We start from the raw sequence: 6,305 nt of genomic DNA on the forward strand, positions 1-6,305 counted from the left end.
TTTACAATATTGTGTTAGTTTCTGCTGATACAGGAAAGTGAAGACGTTGTAGGTATACATATATACTGTCTCGGATTTCCTTCCCATTTAGGTCGCGGTGGGCTTCCCTGGTGGCTCACACAGTGAAGAATCTGTCTGCAATGCAGGAGACCTGGGTTTGACCCCTGGGTTGGGAAGACCCCCGGAGAAGAAAGTGGCAACCCAGCTGAGTATTCTTGCCTGGTGCATTCCATGGACAGAGGAGTCTAGCAGGCCCCAGTTCTTAGGGTTGCAAAGAGTCAGACTCAACTAAATGACTAACACTTTGACTTTGGGTCACTGGAGAGCATTAGTAGAGTTTCCTGTGCCATACAGTAGGTTCTCATTAATTATCTATTGTATACATAGTATCAGTAGTGTATATATGTCAATCCCACCTATTGGCTTATAGAACCAACTGAGGACATCTCTTCCCAATTCTGTGTTCAGCTCCGCTGGGAGCTGAAAGTTGACCATGGTGGGGATATTTACACCACAGAACTTGGCAGATACTATTCAGTGCAAGTCAGTATCAGTTCAGTTGCTCAGCCGTGTCCGACTCTGAGACCCCTTGGACTGCAGCACGCCAGGCCTCCATGAACTTGCTCAAACTCCTGGAGCTTGCTCAAACTCATGTCCATCGAGTCGGTGATGCCATCCAACCATCTCATCCTCTGTCGTCCCCTTCTCCTGCCTTCAATCTTTCCCAGCATCGCGGTCTTTTCCAGTGAGTCAGTTCTTTGCATCAGGTGGCCAAAGTACTGGAGCTTCAGCTTCAGCCTCAATCCTTCCAATGAATATTCAGGACTGATCTCCTTTAGAATGGACTGGTTGGATCTCCTTGCAGTCCAAGGGACTCTCAAGAGTCTTCTCCAGCACCACAGTTCAAAAGCATCAATTCTTCTGCACTCAGCTTTCTTTATGGTGTCAATGCAACTCAGGGCTCTTTTACTCTTCCAGATTGCTAGTTGGCAAATATTTAACCAGCATACCACTGCTCGCAGAGTTACATTAGGATGATGGATATTGAGCCCCTGATGACAGCCCCCACATGTGCATACATGCTCAGCACACAGTAGGTGTCGTAAGTGTGACTGTCTTCTCCTTTGACATTTCCCTTGCTTGGGAAAGACTATTGTTTCCTTTGCTCAGGATAACAACTCCCCTTCAGCCAGAGCCTTCTCCCCCTTTCAGACAAGATGGTTCTGATGGAAGCTGCCATCTTCTCTTGCTCCCTGGGACTTCACAGAGGGGTGGGGTCCAAAGGATGAGGAGTTTAGAGTCTTATGAATCTAGGTTTGGATCTTGGCTCTGCCTCCTGCTAGCTATATAATAACCCTGAGCAAGTTATTTAATTGCCCTGAGCCTCAATTAAGTCACCTGTAAACTGAAGATGGACATGCCTCCCTCATTAAGTTGTTGTGAAGATGAAATGAGGTAATGAGTGTGTGGGTGTGCAAGGATCTGGCACAGAGGCAGCAGTTTCAGTGGGAGCTTGACCGATGCTAGTCTCCTTCCCCGAAGACTCCAGTGTGGATTTGGGCTCCCCCTCTGACCATGGGAGGCGAGGCAAGGGAGGAATTGGGGTCGCATCCTTGGGAAAGGTGTTTTCTGGTGGAACATGTAGGCCGGGAGAGGCTGTGGGCTGTAGGACCTTCCAAATGTATTCTGAGTGCAGTGGAGGGGAACTCCCCGGGGCTGTAGTTCACGCTTCCAGGGCCCTCACCTGCAGATCTGCAGATAAACTCCTATCATCAGCTCGGCTCGTGGGTTTCTGGGGCGGCTGTGGCAGCCTGGGCTGCGCTGATTTACCACCCTGGCCCCAAGCAGATTAAATCACCCAGAGTCATTTGAATTTTACCCGGTCTTGTCACACAAATCTTGGAAACTGCTGTCTGGCAAGAAACTTTCTCTGTACTTCTTGGAGGAAGTCTATGAGCTCTAGAAATTGAGGTGAATGGGAAAAGGGAGGTGGTGCCAGGGGATTTCTGCACCTTCAGGTCAGATTTGAATTGGGGAGCGGAGGAGGGGATGTGGAGAGTGTGTGTGTGTGTGTGTGCACATGTGTGTTTACGTGTGTGAGAGTGAGAGCACGCGAGGACTTGCTCTGGAGACCTCTGGAGGCAGGTCACTGAACCTCCCTGAGTCTCAGAGCATTGTTGTGAAGGTCAAAGGGTTTGTTTTTACGAAATGTTATGCAGGCTTTAATGCGTTCTATCATTACTAATTGGGAAAAATGGACAGATGACTATATAAATTACATATGGCTTGGTTACCAGGTATTGAGCAGAGAGTAAGAACCCTGGACGGAGAAGGCAATGGCACCCCACTCCAGTACTCTTGCCTGGAAAATCCTATGGATGGAGGAGCCTGGAAGGCTGCAGTCCATGGGGTCGCTGAGGGTCGGACACAACTGAGCGATTTCACTTTCACTTTTCACTTGCATGCATTGGAGAAGGAAATGGCACCCCACTCCAGTGTTCTTGCCTGGAGAATCCCAGGGACGGGAGAGCCTGGTGGGCTGCCATACATGGGGTCGCACAGAGTCAGACACGACTGAAGTTACTTAGCAGCAGCAGCAGCAAGAGCCCTGCAAGCTAAAAGGAAGGAGCCCATGATCAGAGTACTGGAGCTTGACTTGGGTCTTAAAGGAAGCCTAAGTCCCAGGAAAGTGAAATGGAAGGAATTGTAGCACTGACAAGATTGTCAGCATCCCATCCATCTTCACAGCGTATGTGACTATGGAGAAGTGTCTTGGTTGGTTTAGCCAATAAAGATAAGCCACTGTCCTCCCAACCTTGTCTCATTGGTTGATTGCAAAGCAATTAATACACATATCCCTCTGGTCATAGTGATTGGTTCAGAGTGGCCCAATCAGACAGAAGCTCAGAACTTTTGTTAGATGGCTGGGAAAATACACCTAATCTCTGGATTCAAATGAGGAAGAATGAAATCCTAGTTCCTGGTAGGCATCTGGTGACTAGGAACATGATGTGAGATTCCTGTCAACATATGGAGGTGGGAAGAGTCTGGAAAATCACAGAAAAATGGCATTCCAACCTTGGTCAAACTGTGCCTGAAGCCTGTTCAGTTAAGCTGCTAAATAAATTTGCTTTTAAAATCAGTTTGGATTTCATTTTTGTATTTCTTGCAAATAAAAGATAGAGAGGCTGATCAGGGGATCTTAGCTGGGAGTGAGAACCTGCTTGGTATTCAGTTCAGTTCAGTCGCTCAGTCGTGTCCAACTCTTTGCGACCCCATGAATCACAGCACGCCAGGCCTCCCTGTCCATCACCAACTCCCGGAGTTCACTCAAACTCATGTCCATCGAGTCGGTGATGCCATCCAGCCATCTCATTCTCTGTCGTCCCTGTCTCCTCCCACCCCCAATCCCTCCTAGCATCAGACTCTTCCAGTGAGTCAACTCGTCGCATGAGGTGGCCAAAATATTAGGCAGCTGTTAATGAGGAGAACATTTCAGCTGGAGTAAAGGGTGGGTAGTGGGTGTGTGATTGGCAGGGGCAGCAGGAGTCTATAGGAAATAAGGCTGGAAAGAAGTTTGGGGTTGCTTAAAAGAAGGACTTAGATGCAAACTTAAGAATTTGGACTTGAGTCTGTTGGTGTGTGTGTGTGTGTGTGCTAAGTTGCTTCAGTCATGTCCAACTCCCTGTGACCCAATGGACCATAGCCTGCCAGGCTCCTCTGTCTATGGGATTCTCCAGGTGAGAAGACTTGCCATGCCCTCCTCCAGGGGATCTTCCCGACTCAGGGATCAAACCTGTGTCTCTTACATCTACCTGTATTGGCAGGTGGGTTCTTTACCACTAGCATCACCTGGGAAGCCTGATTCTGTCGGCGGTGGGGAATAATTGGAGATTTGCAAGCAGAGGGGGTAAGGGGGGAAGTGGTGGAATGATGTGAACACAATGGTATTTTGAGGTCAGCATAAGATTGGGATATAGGTTGGATTGGAAGGAGAATTTGGGGACTGAGACTTGAAAAAATACTATCACATGTTGATATTGCACGTAGTGTATATATTAGCTCACTTAATCCTTATAAAACCCATCTTAATTTCAAAGATCTTGAGTAGTAACATGACTAGGTCATATGCTCATAAATGATAGTCAGGACTTGAACATGGGTCATCTGACTTCAAACCCTGTATCCCTATTCTTCGAGTTTGTGATGTCACAGGTGACAAGTTAATATGGGCCAGACTAGGGTAGAGGTCACAGGGCTGAAAAGGATGGAACAGGAGATGCTAGGCTGGTGAAACCTTAGATATGTTCTTGTTAGAGACAGGAACTAAATCAGGATAGCTTTTGTTATCAATATTTTAAAAAATATTTTTCCTAAAGTGCTAGACATTGGAGCTAGACAAGAAGATAAAAGTTTAAATACTGAGGGAGGAGAGAAAAATAGTCATAGTTTGCAGATAAGATGATTATTTGTCTGGAAAATCTAAGACAATTTCCTGAAAGAAATTAGAAAAAATTAAGAATTTAGTAAAAGGACCTGTAAGAAAATAATATATACAGAAATTATTAATAATATCTTTTCTGTTTATAAAATGAAAGGCCTCATTCACAGTGTTGAGAAGAAAACAGCAACACAGAATAGCTGGAAATGAGCTTTACAAGAAACATATAGAGTTTACATGAAGAAAATCAGAAAACTCTTCTAAGGGTTACAAAAGGGGCTTTAATATGACATACACCTACTTCTGTGTGAAAAGATTTAATTCTTTAGGGATGTCAATTCTCCTTAAGTGACTATACAAACTTAAGATAATCCAAACAAGACTCCAATAGAATTCTTTTCTTTTTCAGTTTGACAAAAATAATTATAAAACAAATGTGGAAGAATAAAAAATGAAAATTGTCAGGAAAATTCTGAAAAAGAATGATGAATACTTAGCCTATTGGGTATTAAAATATTTTTATAAAGGACAATAATGAAAATTCTTACGTGAGAACAGACAGATCATTGGGACAGAATAGAGTTCCAACAGGATCCAGAAATGATCCAAGTTTTTAAGGAAATTTTTTATCTGCTAAAATGGCATTTCAATTGAGTTGGGAAAATATGGGCTATTTTATAAATGGAGTTGGATTAATGGGCTAGTAATTTGAAACAAAATCTAGTTTTCTACCTATGCAAATAAGATTGAGCCATGAAGACCATGAAGATATAAATATGAATGAATATTTTGGTCATTAAGGTGGAGAAGGTCATCTAAGCATGACATGATATCCAGAAAACAGAAAGAAAAGATTGATAAATTTAGATATATTAAAATTTAAATTTAATATTTAAATTAAATAATTGCCTGAGAGATGATTAAAAGGAAAGTGGGAGAAAAAAAGGCAGGGGGAAACATACATATTAGGCAAAGATTTACTCTGATCTCAAATGTACAGAGAACTCTTACAACTCACTAAGAGATAACTATCTTATTAGAAAAATGGGCAAAGGACGGGAACAGGCAATTCACAAATAAAATACTTGTAAATGATTGAAAAACATAAAAGATACTCATTTACTCCCACTCGTAATGGAAGCAATGCCAAGAAAAATGAGTGTCATTTTCCTTTTGATTTGGCCAAACATTAAAACCCAGGGCTGGCAAGGGTGTGGGCAGACAGATGCTTGGGTACTGTTGTTGGGAAGTCCCTGTCATAAGTTTCTGAAGGGCAGAGTGGCGAAATTAGAACTAGCCAACCCTTATTGCAGTAATCTCATTTGCAGGATTTTATTCTAAGGAAAGAATTGCAAAAAGGAGTGTAAAGATAGGCACACAACGTTGTTTTGTGAGAGTAAAATCTTGATAACATTCTAAACCATCAATAGAGACCCAGCCCAAGAAAGTATGATACATACGTGCAATGGAATACTATGAAGTAATTAAAATAATTTTGCAAAGCTCTATTTATTGACATAGAAAGATGTCTATGACATATTGTTGAGAGAGAAAAGCAGGTGTCAGCGAGAACAGTATGTATAATACAATTCCTCGTCTATAAAATTATATACATAGATCTCTGTGCGTATATATGCATAGAGATATGTCTGAAAGCCTGTTCACTAAAATGCCAGGGGTAGTTATATCTGGGAGGTAGGATTTTGAGTGGTTTTTTAACTTTCTTTTCCATACTTTAAAGTATTGGTTTGATTTTTTTTTTTAATAATGAGGCTATAACATGCTTTTCAATAGGAAATAAATAATCAAGTTAGTTTTCATTTTGAAAATTAGGTAAGTTTTAAACAGGAAGAATCAGCATGTG

Source organism: Moschus berezovskii, chromosome 4 (genome assembly GCF_049115385.1).
Source record: "Moschus berezovskii isolate FMDL1 chromosome 4, NW_MosBer_1.0, whole genome shotgun sequence".
Classification (NCBI taxonomy): domain Eukaryota; kingdom Metazoa; phylum Chordata; class Mammalia; order Artiodactyla; family Moschidae; genus Moschus; species Moschus berezovskii.